The 21,358-nt window shown below is 38.0% G+C and overlaps 1 pseudogene; it reads left to right on the forward strand.

Annotated features, from left to right (window-relative positions):
- The first annotated feature begins 8,918 nt into the window (after positions 1 to 8,918).
- Positions 8,919 to 9,457, forward strand: LOC133050090 (ferritin heavy chain-like; annotated as a pseudogene).
- Positions 9,458 to 21,358: the final 11,901 nt, after the last annotated feature.

The raw sequence follows: 21,358 nt of genomic DNA on the forward strand, positions 1-21,358 counted from the left end.
CAGAATTATCTTTAATATGAATGAGAAGCTGGAGCCACTTGAACAGGCAGATGGAGTTTTGTTTTCCCCCCTAGACCAGGAACTTGTCTGATTCTTTTCCCCAAGTACATTCATCATCTTGGTTGCTGTTTTGTCTAACCTTGTTCTGCCATTCTTTCCAATTACTCAGTTTAGTTTATCCATTCCAGGTTAGCTAATTGGCTTTGCTTAGCCCTCCTTTTCACACATTGCCATCCCATTCCATGTGTAATTCAAGTCCCATTAGCTCCCACTTCATTTAAACCAACATAGGGCTCCTGGGAGTAGTAGGGCTGCTGGAAACAGGTGCAGTTGGCCAGATGGCTGCCTTGCCAAGGAGGAGCAGGCTGAGACAGCTCCCTTGCCAAATTCAGACTGTGAGGCTGAGACAGCTAAACGGGTTAGCAGAGGGGTAAACCTGGATTTAATTGCTATAGTCCTTCTGCTATTGGTTCTCTCTTAGACTCAAAATGCATATTCTCTTTAGACTTAAAGCCAACTTTAAGAAACAAAGAAGTTGCTTATAAGGCATGAGGCCACCACTATAATATATGCCGCCAAGATGTTGTTTGGTTCTATTTTGAAAGAAGTAGGATCCATTCTAGAGACGATTTGGCCGCCAAGTTGCCTCTGGGAACATTTATTTTCATGCTGTATTTGTTACTCCCTAAGACTGTCTCACGGTTTAACTCAAAGGGAACCCATTCTGAACCTTGAATTACCCCTGGATCTACTTTCTCATTTATTGGCCAGGACTGCAAAACAGACAATCACATGGGGTCTTGCCCACTGAAAATTCACGGTACTCAGTACCAAACGAGCTCTCACCGAGTGGGATTTTTCTTTTCATTTTTTCCAGCTTATTCCACACACATAAAAACTTTTAAATGCCACTCATTAAATCCAGATTCTGCCTACTTTATTTTGCAAAGATGATTGGACCTCTATTCCTTATTATCCATTAGCCACATATTCTTCCATATCTGACTTTGTTTCACATGATTCTGATGGTATTTATTTAAGGAACAACATTAGCCTTGTAATTTCCATTCTGAGTTATTTTTTACTTTCAATCCCCATTTCCCACAACCTATGAACATTAAGTCGACATAAATCACCACAGAAGTTGTTTTTTTTTTTTTAATTTGGGCTTTTGAAATAGTATATTTTTGATTGTCATTTAATCCTCTGATCTCATTTTTTCTTTTCTATTTTTTCTTAATGCATTCTATATATCTTGGTATTATTCAAGACTCTTCCACTCTCTGTTATTTCTATTTCATTTTTCAGCAAACTGACGGTGCTACATCCTACAGTAACTCCATATCTATGGCTCAATTCCAAATCACTTATTCCAATAACATGCTTCTACTTTCACTGATTTTAGGACTAGTAGATTTGTAGGACTGGCCCCATAGGTTTTTGTTTTTGTTTTTCCAGTTTTCTGAGTTCAAGGGCTATTAATTTTTTATAATTTTTTTCCATATTATCTTAACTGTATCACCCCTGCCATTATTATTTTTTTCTCTCAACTTTTTTAGTTCCTCTGCTAAACATTCTGGTCTGACTTATAATTAAGATACTCTTGAACTATTACAATGAATTCAGCCTAAAAATAATTGATACTAATGACAACAGAAGCTAAATATCATGTGACATTTATTGTGATTCAGTGCATTCTGTCATTCAGGCTTCACAATATCCCTATGAAGTATTATTATCCCCATTTTATTTTATTGTTTAATTTTTTTAATATTTATTTATTTGGCTGCATTGGGTTTTAGTTGCAGGATTTTTGTTCTTCATTTCAGCATGTGGGAACTAGTTCCCCAACCAGGAATCCAACCCAGGTGCCCTGCACTGGAAGCATGGAGTTTTAATCACTGGACCACCAGGGAAGTCCCTATTATCCCTGTTGTAAAGATGATAATATCAGAGTATAGAGAAATTATGCAGCCTGTCGATTATTACAGAACTACTGAAAGATAGGACTTGAACCTAGAATTTCTGAGAAATTCATCTACTTTCCTTCTATGTCTGTGCTCATCAGAATAACATGTTTTTAGAACAGTAGAGGACATTGGTGGCAAGAGTTTCCAGGAAAAAAGAAAGAAAGAAAGAAAAATCCCCACTTAACAAAATACTATCCACAAAAATTCATTTGCACCTATCTCACCAGACCCCTGGTTTCTTTGTAAACTTTACTTTTCCTTAGAAGCCCTCTGGGACTCTGGGTTTACCCTTAGAAACAATTGGTCATAAAGGAGAAACCAGATCAATCTTTAAAGAGAACACAAGTATGAGGGGTGAATTATTCCTTAAATAAGGGATTCTTGTTTTAAAGTATATGGGTAAAAATAGACACATTTTTTTAAATCTTGAATCCATCAGTTATTATTTTACTATGACCCAGTACTACACTTTTTTAGTCTGTTAATCTCCTTACATCACCAATTTCATTGTGTCATTTTGTTTTCAAAAGCCTCACCTCCCTCCCTGCTTCTTGAAGAATAAAATTCAATGCTGGCCTGTCACTCAAAATCGTCTGCAAACCATGCATAACTTTTCCTCTATTATTCTCCCAGTGTACACTTACCACCTTAATCAGAGTATTCTTGCCCTTTTCCTAATAACGCATCCTTTTTCACTCTAGTCCAAAACCGTGGTATGATCCCAACTCTGTATGTTAAAATTCTACTTGTTTTCTAAGAGTTAGATCATAGTGTTATGCTTCTCATCCCTTAGTCAGAAATAAGCTTCCTCATTTATCAAGCCTTACTGTACCCCGTAATTATCTTATTGCATATCACCTAGTGGTTTGACTTTTGGTTATCTCTTTATGTACTTTTCTTTTTGTTCTCTCTTTTAATTTTATTTACTTTTAGTTGTGTTGGATCTCTGTTGCTGCCTGGGCTTAGCCCTACTTGCGGTGAGTAGGGGCTACTCTCCAGCTGCGGCATGTGGTCTTTGCATTGCAGCGGCTTCTCCTGTAGCAGAGCATGGGCATGTGGGTTTCAGTAGTTGTGGCTCTTGGGCGCTAGACTACAGGCTCAGTAGTTGTGGCACATGACCTTAGTTGCTCCGTGGCATGTTCCCTGATCAGGGATCAAATCCATGTCTCCTGCATTGGCAGGTGGTGTCTATACCACTGAGGCACCAGGGAAGTCCTACTTTTCTTATCTTTGCTAAAGGACTGCGAAACATTAATATAAAGGATCAGCATCACACGCTTATTTGTATTTTCCCAAAGTTAGCAGTAGACTACTTACAAGAGATGCTCAGTAAATGTTTACTGTTGATACTATACATAATAAGTGGTATCATTAGTAACTCAACAATGTGGTTTAATGAAAACTCCAAACCTGTCATCACATGATGTTAATAAGTTAGCAATTAAGAAATTCAACACTGGCACACTGTAGGATATCTAATTTCAATCTTCAAGCAACTGACATGGTAGGTATTCTGACTCTTATTTTACAGGTGAGGAAACAAAGTTTGAAGATCCAGAGAGAAAATGTCAGAGTTTAGGCATTCCTGACTCCAAAGCTATATTCTACCAGTCTTCTTTTTTACATCCATAACTATTTTTCAGGAATACTCATCTAAATGTCTCCTAAGCTAATTCTTTCTTCTGTGTTCCCTCATTTAACTTTTAATTCTAATCTCATATCAATTCATAAGTTGATTTCTAGAATATGCTCTTAATGGATTCAGTTCAGTCACTCAGTCGTGTCCAACTCTTTGTGACTCCAAGGACTACAACAAGACAGTCTTCCCTGTCCATCATCAACTCCCAGAGCTTGCTCAAACTCATGTCCATTGATTCAGTGATGCTATCCCATCATCTCATCCTCTGTCGTCCCCATCTCCTCCTGCCTTCCATCTTTCCCAGCATCAGGGTCTTTTCCAGTGAGTCGGTTCTTCACATCAGGTGGCCAAAGTATTGGAGCTTCAGCATCAGTCCTTCTAATGAATATCCAGGACTGATTTCCTTTAGGATTGTCTGTTTTGATCTCCTTAATGGATTGCTTCCCTACAAAATTTCCAGCATTATATACTGTTTCCTATACACAGTACCCTGACTCACTTTCCTTAAAATTTTCTACTTTCCCCATATTTTTTCCTAGTCATCTAGCTACAAAATAAGCTTGAATAATTTTTTCAATGATCAATTTTGCTATGTCCAAAATGAGAATAATAACAGTTTGCCTCATAAAATTGCAGGTGTGAAATGGATGCTAAAAGCATGCTATGCTCATAGAATATTTAATACATTTTAGTTTTTATTATCATGTTTTTATTATCATTATCATCAAATTTTAGAAATGCCATGTTTAACATAATTTTACAAAGAAAGAAAATGAGGTACAGACAAGAGATTTGCCTAAAAACAACCAGAAAGTTAGGATCAGGTCTAAGAGTGAAATCCTGATCCAACACTAATTTCTTCTACTATACAAAAATTTCGTGACTCATCTTACCTAGCTCTCTCATTATCTGTCATGTATCTTTTATTTCACAACACAGTACATTCCTCTGTACAATTTAATTTGTCGTTTCTGCTTTGAAAGCCTTCTAATCTATTTTAGTTATCAGTCCTCTCCAACTCTCAGGTCCTGTTCAAGTAACACTTGCTTTCTGCTATTTTCCACAAAAATTTAAGTCATACCTATCTTCTATGCATTATTCTCTGAAGTTTACTTATACATTTCTCATTTATCCTGTTTTTTATCCTATAAATGTTTCATAATATATGATACTGATTTTAAGTTTACATAAGGAGCTTTGAGCACCCAAAACTGGTTGAAGTTAAAAGGATTATTTGATATCCTGTCTTGCTGATTCTTAACTATCATCACGACAAGACTTGGTTGGTTATTGCACATGTTATTTTAGACTGTTTTGGAGTAGGCATATTTGAGTTTCTGGGCTTTTATATGGTTTTTCCAGTAGTCATATGTGGAGGTGAATGTTGGGCCATGAAAAAGGCTGAGCACTGAAAAACTGATGCTTTCAAATTGCGGTGCTGGAGGAGACTCTTGAGAGCCCCTGGGACAGCTAGGAGATCAAACCAGTCAATCCTAAAGGAAATCGACCTTGAATATTCATTGGAAGGACTGAAGCTAAAGTTGAAGCTCTAGGACTTTGGCAACCTGATGTGAAATCCAACTCACTGGAAAAGACCCTGATGCTGGAAAAAATTGAGGGCAGGAGGAGAAGGGGGAGACAGAGGATGTGATGGTTGGATGGCATCACCAACTTAACGGACGTGAGTTTGAACAAGCTTCGGGAGATGGTGAAGGACAGGGAAGCCTGGTGTGCTGCAGTCCATGGGGTCACAGAGTCAGACACGACTTAGTGATTGAGCAACAACAAATATGAATATGTGAGAGAGATTTTCTCAATGCTGTTTTTTCCAACTGTTCAAAATTCAAACTTTGAGTTCAGAGTTGACATCAACTTTCTTGCTAAAGCTCAGTTTACTGCCTTTCCTAATTTGCGACTTCCCTGGAGATTTGTGTAACACTGAAATATGAAAATACTTGTCCTCCAAAATATATTTTCCAAAGAGGCCCAAGATCACCGCCAGGTTTCCCAGGATTTTTTCTTTTGTATCTCAATGCACTGCCCTCATACTTTCTCTCTTCATTTTATCTTTGCCTGAGACAGTGGAAGAGTTATAATAACTACCCTGAAGTTGGGAGCAATTGCCAGTTCAGGTTATCCTCAGAGTTTTGCTGATTAATCATTTTATGCTGACTATAGGTCAGCACAAGACTACACAGTCAATAGAAGCTGAAGGAAAGTCATAATAGCTATTACCTATGGTAAAATAGATTCCATTTTCCATTTATAGACCCATTACTTTCATCTGTAAACCGCTGTTAAGAACTTGTACATTTATTTTCATTTTCTGCCTATACTAGCTCTCGGAATAAGCAATTCTTCAAGTTTTGAATAAGAATATTAAATACTCACATTACCTTTCAGTATGGGCAATTTTGAATGCAATTTATTACATGAGATTTTAAAAATAAATATGAAACAACTTTACAATCAGAACAAAGCTATTTTAATTTTGATAAAACAAGTCTTTTCCATATCAATCTCTAGTTGAAGTAGTATTTTATGTTATACATTTTAAATATATCTCCATGGTTTTTACTTGTTGAAATATTTTAAAAGATATCTCCTTGTACAAAATGTAATATATTAGCATTTGGTAAAATTGTTCATTTTCATCACTTTTAGTCTTAACAGGATAAGGCTTGGAAATTTTAAATAGAGACATTTTTATGGCCACACTGTTTTATGGTTCCAAGACACCCTACTAATTGCTCCGTGTCATTCATCACCTAATTGGAAAAGTATTTAACATCCAGAAAGAGAGATCCACTGAGTTGCCCATGTATACTTTTTAATTAATGGCAGAGACACATATCCTGAAATAACTTTCAATTACAAAAGTAGATGATTCACCGAAAAATTGATTTTTAATTTCTTAAATCTTAACTGTTAGACATAGGCAGACTTGGAAAGAATGTAGGATGCTCCCTAAAAATTAGATCTATTTTAAAAGGAGATAAAAGTTTGACTTGCCTCTGAAAGAATGTTAATCTGAATAGTAAAATAAGTGGAGATGGGGACCCAGTGCCCCAACTTCTGGGCCAAGAATTAGAAGAGCAAAGGTATTAGAAACTCTAAGAGGTGAATGGGATCCAAGAGCACAGAAAATATCTCAGAGCAGACCAGAAAGACTACTACCATCTTAGACAACTTCTTCAACTGAGATGGTAAAGCAATGGAATTGCAAGTGCTGAGAGATGGGAATGGTGAGCAGACTCTCAGGCAGCATATTAGGGTCAGCACCTCCCTCTGTGTAAAAGGGAAAATCTGAGTTATTTCTACAACATTTGAGGGAACCTCGAAAGCGAATGAAAGAGAGCCACCAGGTTCGGAGCAGTTTCAGATCGTGAATGTAGAATAAACTTGGACACCACATCTAGCAACAGTGGGTGCAAATATATGACAACAGGAACCAAGTGGGGCATCACCCCAGTGGAGGCAAAGGATGGAGGATAATTCTGGATCCATATTCCTCTCATGCAAGAGAGTCAGATACAATCACTTCCAGAGAGCTCCCCACAGCAAAATGTTAACTGAATGATACTGTTAACCTTGATATGACTGTGTTTACCTTGAACAGGTAAGACTAACACTGTGTCTCTGAAAATGTCATCACTAGAGAAGTAAAACAGTTTTGTTCAATTCATTTGTGACCACAGAAACAGAATTACTGTAAATCTAACATAGCTGAAATCCCAGAGCTTCTCTCTTGCTCAAGCCTCTTCCAAAGCTCCAAGAAGAGCTCTAGTAATGCTTTTGTAAAATTTGCAAAAGACAATATTAGCCACAATTGCATAAGACACCTGCCTCTTTCCACTCTGACTTTCCTTTGAGCACATGTCCCCTCCTGGCCCAGAATCCAATTCAATTAAGGGTGAATTCAATTAAGTGGAAATTGCATTGGAGATACATTTAGTTGAGGCTTAATGAGATTTATGTATGTGGTTCACATTCCCTCCCATGAAGGGTTAAGTTAGTGCTGGTCTCCAACAGTGCATGGTTAGAGGGCATATTGTGAGATGAAGGAGTCCTACAGTCCTAGACACTAGAAATATGTAGGCTATGGAGGAGAAACAGGTAAATATTTAAGGAGAAGACTCAGTTCTCCCTTCTGCTTACTCAGTGAAGAAATTCTATTACTATAAATGCATTTGCATGACATAGAAATGATTGGAATTCCTAATTTTTTAGAGAACAAACTTGTAGGTATACCATAGTGTATGTCAGTGTGTAAAGAATCATGTATTTTTCATCCTTTTATAATAAATTGCACGTCAACCTTACATTTCTCGGTGAGTTGCAAAACTGGAACTTTTCTAAACTATAACTAATAAGTATTTCAATCACATAGACAAAAAGCCTAAGTTTTTTTTTTTTTCTGTACTCTCTACAGAAAATGGTATTAAGTCTAAGATGTATGAAGAAACTATAAAAATGTACAACTAACATTTTAGGGGAAAAGTATTATATTGGTATGTGTTTATGAGTAGAAGTAATTTGGTATTACTTTCCTGAATTTTATAATGCCTGTGGCATGTACCAGATTTAATTTTTTTTTTAATTTTGTGAATTTCTTTTTGTTCTAAATAGTTATATGTCCAATTTTGTATTCCTAAGTTTGTATTATTTTCTTCTCAAATATCCCTGTTCCCAATTATATACAGTTCAAACCTTCTAAACCTTGACCAGTAATATCATACTTTCTACTGATACTTGAATATAAGCTCCATGAGAGCAGGAATTGTTTTCCTTTTTTCCCTGTTCTATATCAAAACCCACACAGAATCTGAAATGTAAAAGGTACTCAATAAATACTTATGAAATGAATACTGGTCACTGTCTAAATAATGCTTCCAAGATGAAGAAGCCTAATGTTTCCTTTGTTTTTATTCAGTGGACTTGCTCCACTCAGCTTCCTGTGTTAATTTTTTCTGACAAATATTGTGATGTTTATACAGAAAAGTTGTAAAAAGAAATTTCTTGCAAAACTCTAGTATTTTACAAAGGATTTACTTTCTGCAGTAGTGATGGATGCGGTTTAGAAGATATGCAAACACAAGACCAGGAAAGTATAAGGTGAGGAAAAAGAAAAAGGAAAAAAACTACAGACAAAACAGGACAAATTATTACAAGAGACCTGATAAAGAGGAGAAAGAACAAGGGCTGGATGTGGAAACATGGCTGAACTCAGCTTTTCTTTCCACCGTAAGAGAAACACAAAGATTTTACACATGTATGTAGCCACCAGCGCCCCTTCTCAGCCGCCCGCCATGACGACCGCGTCGCCTCGCAGCCGCCGGAACTGCCAGCAGGACGTGGAGGCCGCCATCAACCGCCAGATCCGCCTGGAGCGCTGCGCCTCCCATGTCTACCTGTCCGTGTCCTACTATTTTGCCCGCGATGATGGGGCTTTGACGAACTTTGCCAAATACTTTTCTTCACCCGTCTCATGAGGAGAGGGAACAGGCTGAGAAACGGAGGAAGCTGCGGAACCAGCGAGGCGGCCGAATCTTCCTTCAGGAAGAGACCGGACCGTGATGACCGGGACAGTGGGCTGGATGCGATGGGGTGTGCGCCGCGCTTGGAGAGACGTGTGCGTCAGCCACTGCCGGAGCTGCACAGACTGGCCACTGGGAAAAATGGTCCCCATCTGTGTGACCTCGCGGAGGCCCCTTACCCGAGTGAACAGGTGGGAGCCATCAGAGAGTTGGGTGACCACATAACCGGCCTGCGGCAGCTGGGGGCCCCTGGATCCTGCATGGCAGAGGACCTCCTTGACAGGCACCGCTTGGGATACAGCGAGAGCTGAGCCTCAGGCTGGCTGCCCGCAGCCGAAGGGTGACTTCCCTGGTCACGCAGGCAGTGCATGCCTGTTTGGGTTACCCTCACCTTTTCTGTAATTCGTAACAAAACATCTACTTAAGTTCTTTCTTTAGTACCATTCCTTCAAATAAAGTAATTTGGTAACCCCGCCCAAAAAACATACAATATATAATAATATTGATAATAATTATTATTATTATAAATAATCAGGTTTCAGTTTATCCAAATAGCCAATGTATGCTATATTCTGCAGATAGATGTTTGAAAACTACCATCTTCAGCTTTAAATAATATTTACTGAGAGACAAAAATACCAAGAGGGATAAATCCTTAAAAGGGCAGGCTAGCTCATTTTATGCAGAGGTGTAAAGAACCATGAACCACATGTTGAAAAACTGAAATGCTAAATGAAGTGGTGATGTGTGGGAACTGGGCCACAGATGTTAGGATGTTAACTTGTTGAGACTGGGCTCTATAGACTAGACTCAACAAACCATGAAAGTTTAAAATTTAGAGGTTCTGATACTACTAAAATATTATGACTTAGAGCTTTAAACTTTAAAATAGTAGCTCCCATTTGTTCAATTCTAATTTGAGATTATGCTGTGAATATGCTCCTTTATTTCTATAATAGTGATGATATCAGACACAAATTCACACAAATAAAACTGATTATTTAAAATTTTAAAAACTGACTTTCTAAGTTGCTAGAGTAAATTGGTTCATTTCTTTCTCCTTTTCCAGGCTTCTTAAAGTTAGTCTGTATGTCAGTGTATCACTTTCCTGGTGCCAAAAAGTGTCTGTATTGCTTAAGTAAACCTTTAAGTCCCTCTGTGTTAGTAGAATCATACACAGAGACTCTCTCTACTCTCTCCTTCTCCCCATCTCTTTCTTTTTCAACTCTCATATTTTTATGTATCTGTCTGGTAGTGTTTATGAAGTTCAGGTTTTGCATAATTTTATTGAAAAAATATAGTTGATACACAATATTGTGTCAGTTCAGTTCAATCACTCAGTTGTGTCCCTGTGACCCCATGGACTGCAGCACACCAGGCCTCCCTGTCCATCACCAACTCCCGGAGTTTACTCAAACTCATGTCCATGGAGTTGGTGATGCCATCCAACCTTCTCATCTTATGTCATCCCCTTTTTCTCCCGCCTTCAATCTTTCCCAGAATCAGGGTGTTTTCAAATGAGTCAGTTCTTCGCATCAGGTGGCCAAAGTATTCCATTTCAGGTATATAGCATAGTAATTCAGTATTTTTGCAGATTATATTCCATTATAGGTTATTAGAAGGTAATGGGTATAATTCTCTGTGCTAACATGTAAATCCTTGTTGCTTATCTATTTAATATTTTGTGTGTTAATCCCATACCCCTAATTTGTCCCTCCCACCTTCCCTCTCCTCTTTGGTAACCACAAGTTTTACTCTCTATGTCTGTGAGCCTGTTTCTGTTAGCTTAATTTAATACTTTTCCAAATAGAAATATTTCCAATTATTTATTTTGCTACTTTGGATAGTTTAACCAATCTATAGCCAATTATTCCTTAAATCTTTGGTTATACAATGATTCAAATCAACCTTGAACACACACACACACACACACACACTAAGCAGAGAAACAGTCTAATCATGAACTATTGGGAATCCATAGGTTAGCTTATTTCTTCTTCAGTAAAATATGACTTAATAAAATGGAGATAATACTATCTACTGCTTCCAGGTATCAAGTGCAAATCAGGCAATGTCAAAGTACAGCATTTAGAAGTCTGTGAGAATAAGGCTGCATAATATTTGAGACATTGCTATTGATGATTAAGTTACAAATAAGCTTTAGCCTTTACTGAACATCAGCTATATTCTCAAGACACACAGTGTGCTAAATACATTGCAGTCATTTTTACATTTTATCCTCAGAACTCTGAAATGCAGGCATTATTATTGACCCTGTTTTACTAAAAAATAAATTGAATCTGAGATTGAAATAAATTGTCTGAAGATATAGCAAGTAAATTTTAGATACAGTAATTGAAAGCTGGTCCACCTAATTTCAAAGAATAATTTATTAATTATTTCCCAACTTAAGATGCCCAGGTGAATTCAATTATTTCAGTAGCTATGTTATTATTTTAATGTGTATTAGAAAAAAACGTAGCACATTTAACTCGATATCACAGATGTGATTTTTAAGACTGAGATTATCATAGGCATTTAATTTTAAAAGGTGAATTAATTTCAATATAAATATTAGATAATAGTAAAGATGACACCCAGTTCAGTTCAGTTCAGTCACTCAGTTGTGTCTGACTCTGCAACACCATGAACCACAGCACACCAGGCCTCCCTGTCCATCACCAACTTCCGGAGTCCACCCAAACTCATGTCCATTGAGCTGGTGATGCCATCCAACCATCTCATCCTCTGTCATCCCCTTCTCCTCCTGCCCTCAATCTTTACCAGCATCAGGATCTTTTCAAATGAGTCAGCTCTTCGCATCAGGTGGTCAAAGTATTGGAGTTTCAGCTTCAAAGATGACATCCAGATATGGCAAAATTAGGAAAGTGGTATTTGATTGATGGAACATTAGGAAATTCTAGAATGGCGTGTGGTTCATCTCCAGTCACTAGCATTACAAAGAGGGTTCTATTCAGAACTGGTACTAGAGGAAACTGGTGAGTTTATAGTTAACATGTATTATAATCCAGAAACAGCTTATTAGAGTTGTGTTCTCATGATGCGCTCGAGTTACCATAGAACCATTCTCTATGTATTTGGAATTCATTTCCTCTTTTCAGATTTATCTGACTCAGGTTCATTATTTAAATGTCATGCTGCCTGGGAAACTGTCAAACAAGTTTCTTCTATAAGTTAACTTTTTACTCTAACAGCAGTATTTATTACCCAAACCACAAGAGCGAATAATTACGGTTATTTCAGACATTGCATCACAGCCAGTGTTATTTATGAGTAGGAAGGCTAAGTCCTTCTGCTGCTTCCTAAATCAGGCCAAGTAATTGTGATGTCAAATTGGTTGTAAAGGTGACTCTCCTTTCATTACCAATAGAGGTCATATCACTTTGAGGTATATGTTTGTTTTATCTCAGGACAAATGAAATTTTTCCACTTAAATGGGAAGCAAAAGTTTAACAACCACTTCAAACAATTATTTAATTTTAAGTCATGTCAACTGCTATGAAGATATATTGAGCATCAGTTGTGCACCATCTGTTACTTTAGGTACTGAGGATGCCAAGAAGTAGGCACAATCCTTACTCTTGAACTGAACTGAGAGTCACTCAGTCGTGTCTGACTCTTTGCCACCCCATGGACTATACAGCCCATGGAATTCTCCAGGTTAGTGGTGTGGGCAGCCTTTCCTTTCTCCAGAAGATCTTCCCAATCCAGGGATCAAACCCAGGTCTCCCGCATTGCAGGCAGATTGTTTGGCAGCTGAGTGACTAGAGAAGTCCAAGAATACTGGAGTGGGTAGCCTATCCCTTCTCCAGTGGATCTTCCTGACCCAGGAATCATTAGGATCTCCTGCATTGCAGGCAGATTCCTTACCAACTGAGCTATCAAAGAGTCCTTACTCATATATATATATATAATTGAATGAGTGATGTGTGTGTGTGTTCTGAGATGAGAGGGAGTGGGAGTATGGGAAGTAATCAGGACCAGAGGAGAAATATATAGACGATTATGTTGTAGGGCTATAAGCCCTATGCTGGCAAGTCTGATGTGTCTCTTAGTACAGAAAAAAAGGCATTATCTCATCCAGGCCAGGGATGCTTAGAGAAGGCTTCCTGAAGGAGGCATGGTTTGAGTTGAATCTTCAAGGAAAAGTAAGAGTTAGCCAAGCAAACAAGGAAAAAGATCATTCAAGGAAGAGGGAAAAGAATATTCAAATACATGGAAGACAAAAAGCTGTCACCTTTGGGAAAGAGCAAATAGGTTAATGTGGTAAAGGTTATCTTGAGCTGAGATTTTTTTCTACACTGTGTGATGCTGTATACTCCTGATAGGCTACAGCCTTGGAGTATGCAACTGACTTAGAAGATGCATGCTTGACATGGAGGCTCATGGTTATTAGTATAAAACTGATGAAGCCCACTATTGCATTTAACTAACAGGTCACTATTTATAGAAGTATGCTAAATTAAAATGCAATGACTTGATGACATAAAGCAAGATCTTCTAGGACCCACCTCCTAGAGTAATGGAAATAAAAACAAAAATAAACAAGTTGGGACCTAAGTAAACTTCAAAGCTTTTGCACAACAAAGGAAACTACAAACAAGGTGGAAAGAAAACCCTCAGAATGGGAGACGGAGAAGGCAATGGCACCCCACTCCAGTACTCTTGCCTGGAAAATCCCATGGACGGAGGAGCCTGGTAGAGTGCAGTCCATGGGGTTGCTAGGAGTGATGACTGAGTGACTTCACTTTCACTTTTCACTTTCACGCATTGGAGGAGGAAATGGCAACCCACTCCAGTATTCTTGCCTGGAGAATCCCAGGGATGGGGGAGCCTGATGGGCTGCCGTCTATGGGGTCACACAGAGTCAGACACGACTGAAGCGACTCAGCAGCAACAGCAGCAGCAGAATGGGAGAAAATAATAGCAAAAGGAACAATGGACAAATAATTAATTTCCAAAATATATAACTAGCTCATACAACTCAGTATCAGAAAAACAACCCAGTCAAGAAGTGAGAAAAAATCCTAAACAGACATTTCTCTAAAGAAGACATACAGATGGGTAACAAAAACATGAAAAGATGCTCAACATCACTCATTATTAGAGAAATGCAAATCAAAACTACAATGAGATATCACCTCACACCAGTCAGAATGGCCATCATCAAAAAGTCTACAAACAATAAATGCTGGAGAGGATGTGGAGAAAAGGGAACACTGTTGCATTCCTGGTGGGAACGTAAATTCATACAGCCACCATGGAAGACAGTATGGAGATTCCTTAAAAAACTAGAAATAAACCACCATATGACCCAGCAGCCCCAATACTGGTCATATACCCTGAGGAACCCAAAACTGAAAAAGACACACATACTCCAGTATTCATTGCAGCACTATTTACAATAGCGAGAACATGGAAGTGACTGAGATGTCCATCGACAAATGGATGGATAAAAGAGACACAGAAATACAGAACAGACTTTTGAACTCTCTGGGAGAAGGCGAGGGTGGGATGTTTCGAGAGGAATCGGGTGGAGAGGGAGGTGGGAGCGGGGATTGGGATGGGGAAGACGTGTAAATCCATGGCTGATTCATATCAATGTATGACAAAACCCACTGAAATGTTGTGAAGTAATTAGCCTCCAACTAATAAAAAAATTAAAAAAAATAAAAAATAAAAGCTAAAAAAAAAGAAAGAAACTGTGGTACATGTATACAATGGAATACTACTCAGCCATAAAAAGGAATAGATTTGAGTCAGTTCTACTGAGGTGAACATACCTAAGGCCTATTATACAGAGTGAAGTAAGTCAGAAAGAGAAAGATAACTATTGTATAGTGATGCATATATGTATGGAATCTAGAAAGATGGTACTGATGAATTTATTTTCAGGGCAGCAGTGGAGAAACAGACAGAGAATAGACTTATGGACATGGGGAGAGGGGAGGAGAGGGTGAGGTATGTGCAGAGAGTGACATGGAAACCTATAATACCATATGCAAAATAGATAGCCAATGGGAATTTGCTCTATGTCTCAGGAAACTCAAACAGGGGCTCTGTGACAATCTAGAAGTGTGGGTGGGGATGGAGATGGAAGGGAGCTTCAGGAAAGGGGGGGAAGTGCATGTGCCCACAGCTGGCTGATTCTTGTTGATGTATAACAGAAAACCACAAAATTATGTAAAGCAAATATCCTTCAATTAAAAAAAATAAAGTGGCAAAAAAATAAAATGCAGTGAATGCAATATAAGGTAAAAGCTACATGAATTTATCTATTTATTTAATAAATGTTTATTAAGTACCAACTTATATGTTACAAAATTGTGCTGGTGGAGAGATGCAATGATAAACAAGCTATGCCCTGCGCACCTAAACACATGAAAATAAAATAACAGAAATGGTCTTCCTTGAGTCTGAAATGTGAGACAAGCAAAAAAAAATTTACTCAATATAATCCTGGCCTTATTTAATACAAATGGGCTGTTTTGGTTATTATCACAGATATCCTGGTCTGTTTAGCTGCTTTATCTCTATGGTAAAGTGGACATATATCAGTCTTGATAATACTGTTTCCGAAAATCATTTAGTATCTTCATCTTGAATTTTTGCTCATTACAAAAACTTTCTGACAGTAATTTCACCATTCCATCTAGGAATAAAACGTTTTGACACAATCCAGGTAAGATTCTGAATCTCTTGGCTGTTCTAATCCCTATTTTCACTTAATATTACCATAGTACGTCTGACCAAGCAGGAACTTGTGATTTAGTGCTTATGACTATTTTCTGAGGCCTCATTACTGTGGTAGGAATGAACACAGACCGATCTGTGTTACAGACTAATAGAAAGAAGCAGAAATGGACTGTGAGAGAATCAGCAGAAAGGGTAGAAGCCTTTGCTGCTTCTCCAACCAGCCACTATCTTTATCCTGTTAATTGTACTAGACTGTTTATTACATTCAAACACAGAAAACAGAGTGGCACAATGAGGCACTGTGTATCCATAGCCCATTGGCAATAAATGTATTAATATGTATCTCTAAAGAATGTCTCTTAAAAAATAAAAACATAAAACAGTTATTACTTAAACATGTATACCACTCCTTAACATCACTGAATATATGCCCAAATGTTCAAAGCTCCAATTGTCTCATATATGCTATTTTTATTAACAATTGTTAGCATCAGTATCAAAATAAAGACCACACGTTGCAATTGGCCGATATGTTGTTTAAATTTTCTTTAATCTCTAAGGATCACCTTCAATTTCATTTTTCTCACTTGCAATTTAAATGTGGCAAAAAAGAACCTAGGTACTGATTGCATTCCTGTAGTGTCACTTGGCATGTTCATTAGTCATATCATTAAATTAGCATTTGGATCTAAAGATGTCTTCTAAGTTAGATTTCTCCTACATTTTATTTTTTCACAAGATTATTCCATAGCTGTACATTCTATCAAGAAACACAGCATCTAGTCATCTTTCCTTTTGTGATGTTAGTAACTATAAATACTTAATACCTAGATCTAAATTACTTTCAGAAAAATCAATTTATCCTTGTAACTATGCTTGAAGGAAATATTGTGCTCTTCATATTCCCATCAACTGAATGCAGAAAAAGAAAAATGGATGCTCATGGTATTTCTTCTTCCAGAAAGAAAGAGAGAGAGAATGGGGGGAAGGAGGGGGCAAAAGAGAAAAAAATGTATCAATGTTAAAAATCACTACACTTAGAAATCTAATAACTGATAACATCACACACACATCAGACACATTATTTCATTAATGCTATAGAAATCCTAATGAATAAAAGCCATTATTCTAAACAAATGCTGCAATAGATATTTTCAAGTCACATGAGATCTCAGCACTATGAAGATTACTTTTGTAGCTTAGAAATTGTTTCTATTTATATCTGCTTACTGTCAGATCTGAATAAAATGAAGCGCAGAAGGCACCATGTCACATGGACTCGTAATTAAAGTCACATCGAAAGTCAATCGTAGAAATGAGAATGTACCCAGCACATAGTTTGGCACTATCTTACACAAAATGTTAAAATCTCTAAACTAATAGAGAGATGCAATGAAGAGAGAATTCAAACTAGGGCCAATGATTACTTTTAAAAAGTTTCAAAGGATAGGTAGCATTTGAAATAGATCTTGAAAGGTAACATATGTTGAAAGGGAGATTGGAAGGCATTCAAAATGGAAGGCAATGAAATGGAAATGGATAGTAGCCTGGTTTGGATGCAGAGTGGCAGATTAAAGATAAACAGAAATATAGTCACTATACTGACTATGGAACTAGATATTCTAGAGTACAGTTTTAGCGCAGCTTCTAAATAGTGGTGTGTCTGCGTTAGTCTTTCTGAAGTTATTTCTCCACTGATCTCCAGTATCATATTGGGCATCTACCGACCTGGGAAGTTCATCCAATATGATACTGGAGATCAGTGGAGAAATAACTTCGGAAAGAATGAAGGGATGGTGCCAAAGCAAAAACAACACCCAGTTGTGGATGTGACTGGTGATAGAAGCAAGGTCTGATGCTGTAAAAAGCAATAGTGCATAGGAACCTGGAATGTTAGGTCCATGAATCAAGGCAAATTGGAAGTGGTCAAACAGGAGATGGCAAGGGTAACGTTAACATTCTAAGAATCAGCTAACTAAAATAGAATGGAATGGGTGAATTTAACTCAGATGACCATTTTATCTACTACTGTGGGCAGGAATCCCTTAGAAGAAATGGAGGAGACATCATAGTCAACAAAAAGTCCCAAATGCAGTCCTTGGGTGCAACCTCAAAAATGACAGAATGATCTCTTTGTTTCCAAAGCAAACCATTCAATATCATGGTAATCCAAATCTATGCCCTGACCAGTAATGCTGAAGGATCTGAGTTTAATGGTTATATGAAGACCTACTAGAACTAACACCCAAAAAAAGATGTCCTTTTCATTATAGGGGGCTGGAGTGCAAAAGTAGGAAGTCAAGAAACACCTGGAGTAACAGGCACATTTGGCCTTGGAGTACAGAATGAAGCAGGGCAAAGGCTAAAAGAGTCGGACACAACTGAGCGACTGAACTGAACTGAACTGTGTTAGTCTGGGTCTTCTGAGAAGCACATACCAAGAGTGATTTAGCCCTGCTAGAGCTTACCGAAGTAAATGCCTATGAGAGAAAATAGGAGAGAGCCAGGGAAGGTCAAGAAAGTTGTCAGACCATGACTTAGGTCTGCCACCTGTAAAACAGAAAGAGAAGAATGAAAGGAAGGGTTTAGATTGCAGTGTAGCTCTGAAAATTTCTACAAAATTGGGAGTCCTTGAGCAAAGTTGTCAGAGGAGTCCTGTATCTCCCAATCATTGACAAGGAACATCCCTTAGAAACTCTGACTTTGTGCACAGTGGAGATGGATTTCAGAGCCCAGCAGCTGGAACCATGGTCAGTTATGCTCGCTACCCTGAAGGATACTTTTTTGTGGCTTGAGTAGCTAACATTTTGAGTTACAGCTCTACCATTTAACAAGGGGAATATACTGATATCATAGATTTGTTGACAATTAAATGAGATTGTATCTATAAAATGAAGAAAATACAGTTTAGAAGTTGTTTTGTTTTCAGATATGATGGTAGCTTTGATGACTATGGCAAATAAATGTAGGGGTAAGAATTTTTCTTTAATTGGCTTACAAATAAAAAATGCATAGTCTTCTTGGCAAAAATGTGATATTATCAAACTGTAGAATGGGATTGAAAAAGCACTTATTGAGAGAGAAGTATCAAGAGAACAACAGGGAAAGTCACCATCATCTCATGGGATTTGCAAATAAAGCAACAGGAAGGACATTGTTAGTAAGAGGGAACCCTACTGGATAACTGTCATATTAAATAAGGCAACATATTAGGAGGAAACAAAACCTTGAACTCAAGTGTTGGCTGTAATCATGAAAAGAAAGAACTATAAATGAAACACAGGAGAATTGATCTATAGACAGGATACCTAAGCAGACATGTCAGGTTAGAGGAAAGAAGAGGCAAACTTTATCACTGTGATTTCAAGTTAGTATCTTGGGAATGTTGAAGGGTTAAAAAAGTTTTAAAAAATGAAAAAGTTTAAGTTTAGATATTGTGAATCCATTAAAATTTTAGATTTCTGAAATTGTGGTATAAGCAAGTTATTCCTATCTAAAGATGAAGGTTAGCATCTTAGGAATAAGTTAGATCGTCAGTAAACAAACTTGGGACTCAATAGAATAAAAATGAACGTGTGACTAAGGGAATTCATATGGTCACCAAGAAAACAAATGTAGAGAATAGTGAAGTGAAAACAAAGTCAGGACTTTCATTTAATTCCTATCTGGCTAGTAGGCAGAGCTAGAGCTTTGAAAGTTAGGAAGGTATGAGGGAAGAAATAGTGATTTCAGAAATTTAGGGGGCAGTCCGGTGCCAGGCCTGGGGTGGGGGTGGAGATGGAGATGGGTGAGGGGAAGTTATGGAGGAAGCAGGCTCTGTAGGGAAGTGCTCGGAGGAGGTGCAGGGAGAGTAGGGTGCTGTGGTTTGAGCCTGAGGGTGAAGCTGCCCGAGAAGGAGGACGGGCTAGCATTCTGAATGCCAGAATGGATAACCATTGCGCTACACTTTTGTAATTGTTTCTGGGCTTAGCCTCATTTCTACCATCTACATGGCAGCCTCAACTGGTGCAGACTTCTGGTGTGAGTATCCATGTCCAGCTCAAGAAAATTCCAGAAAAATTTGAACCAAAGCATCTGAAATGACTGCTGGTGATGATGCAGATGAAAAGACTTGCAAAGATGCACTTTTCTGATATAATGAAAAAAAAAAAAATATATATATATATATATATGGATTGTGGAGACAATGTAACCCTCTACCCAACACACCCTGGTATAGCCCACTAGAACTTGAGCAAACTCTGGGAGATAGCAGAGGACAGGGAAGCCTGGCATACTTCAGTCCATGAGGCTGCAGAGTTGGACATGACTTAGTGATTGAACAGCAAACAGCACAGCCCGCCAGAAAGGACAGAGTTGTGTGATATGTGACACGGAGCTCCGTGGATTGTACTCCACCAGAAACAGCCGCTGCCTGAGAGTGTCTGGTGAATTCGGATGGGCCTTCCACCTGGCTTATGTCTCTGCTCCCTTAGAGTTCATGCTTTCTGCTTTCTCTATCTGGGCTGCTCACACCAACCAGAAAGGGTACACTTTAATGAAGGCATATCATGTGGCATGAGGAGGAAGCTGCCTGCGTTACATCTGTATTATTTTTTTATATTTTCTCTTATTTTCTCCACTGTTTTTAATTTAGCCTCTTTTGTGGATATTTCATTTTACCTTGAAAATTCATTGTATTTATTTATACAGACTGTTGTTTCTTAATACACTAAAATTTACATGGAGTCTGGGTGATTCCATATTTCAGACAAAGTAATCTAGGTTCAGAGACCATACAGAAGAAAGTGGGTAGACGCTTGGTACAAATTTGTGAAGGAAAATTGGTAGCTGGAGGTTGACCCAAAGCAAGTTCTGCCAATGACTGTTAGACTTTTCAGTATGGTAACTCTATCTGTTTATCTGGAAACACTAGTTTCTCTGAGAAACCTCTTATCATCGTCAAAACTTATATTCACTTTGCTGTAGATACCCAGTCAGTCAGAGGCATTAGTGCTATCTTCAAGGACTTAGGTTATCTAAAAATGAAGAAATTATCTAAGATCTTTTCCCCTAAATATTGGCATATAGCTGTATCCGAGGTGAAATATCACAGTTGTTTATCTATACTGTGTCTGTTTACAAGAAAGTTTTTACATGGAATTTTGACTTTGTAACTGAAAGAACTCCAGTTCAGTCAGACAAGAGGATTAATCTTATTTTACTTAAAAAAAAAAAAAAAAAAAAAAGCTCTCCTTAATAGGTCAATAGAATTTCCAGTGTCACCGAATTATTAGGGACTTTTGCTCTTTCCCATCTCCGCTTCATGTTATGGGGCAGCCTGGGTGGGAGGGGAGTCTGGGGGAGAATGGATACAGGGCTATGTGTGGCCGTCCACCTGAGACTATCACAAAACTGTCGATCAGCTATTCTCCAATGTAAAACAAAAAGCTTTTTTTAAAAAAGAGTGCTTTCTTTTTCATGCGACATTGGGGTCACAGAGTAAAATTCTCCAA

The sequence above is a fragment of the Dama dama genome, chromosome 31 (assembly GCF_033118175.1).
Source record: "Dama dama isolate Ldn47 chromosome 31, ASM3311817v1, whole genome shotgun sequence".
NCBI lineage: Eukaryota > Metazoa > Chordata > Mammalia > Artiodactyla > Cervidae > Dama > Dama dama.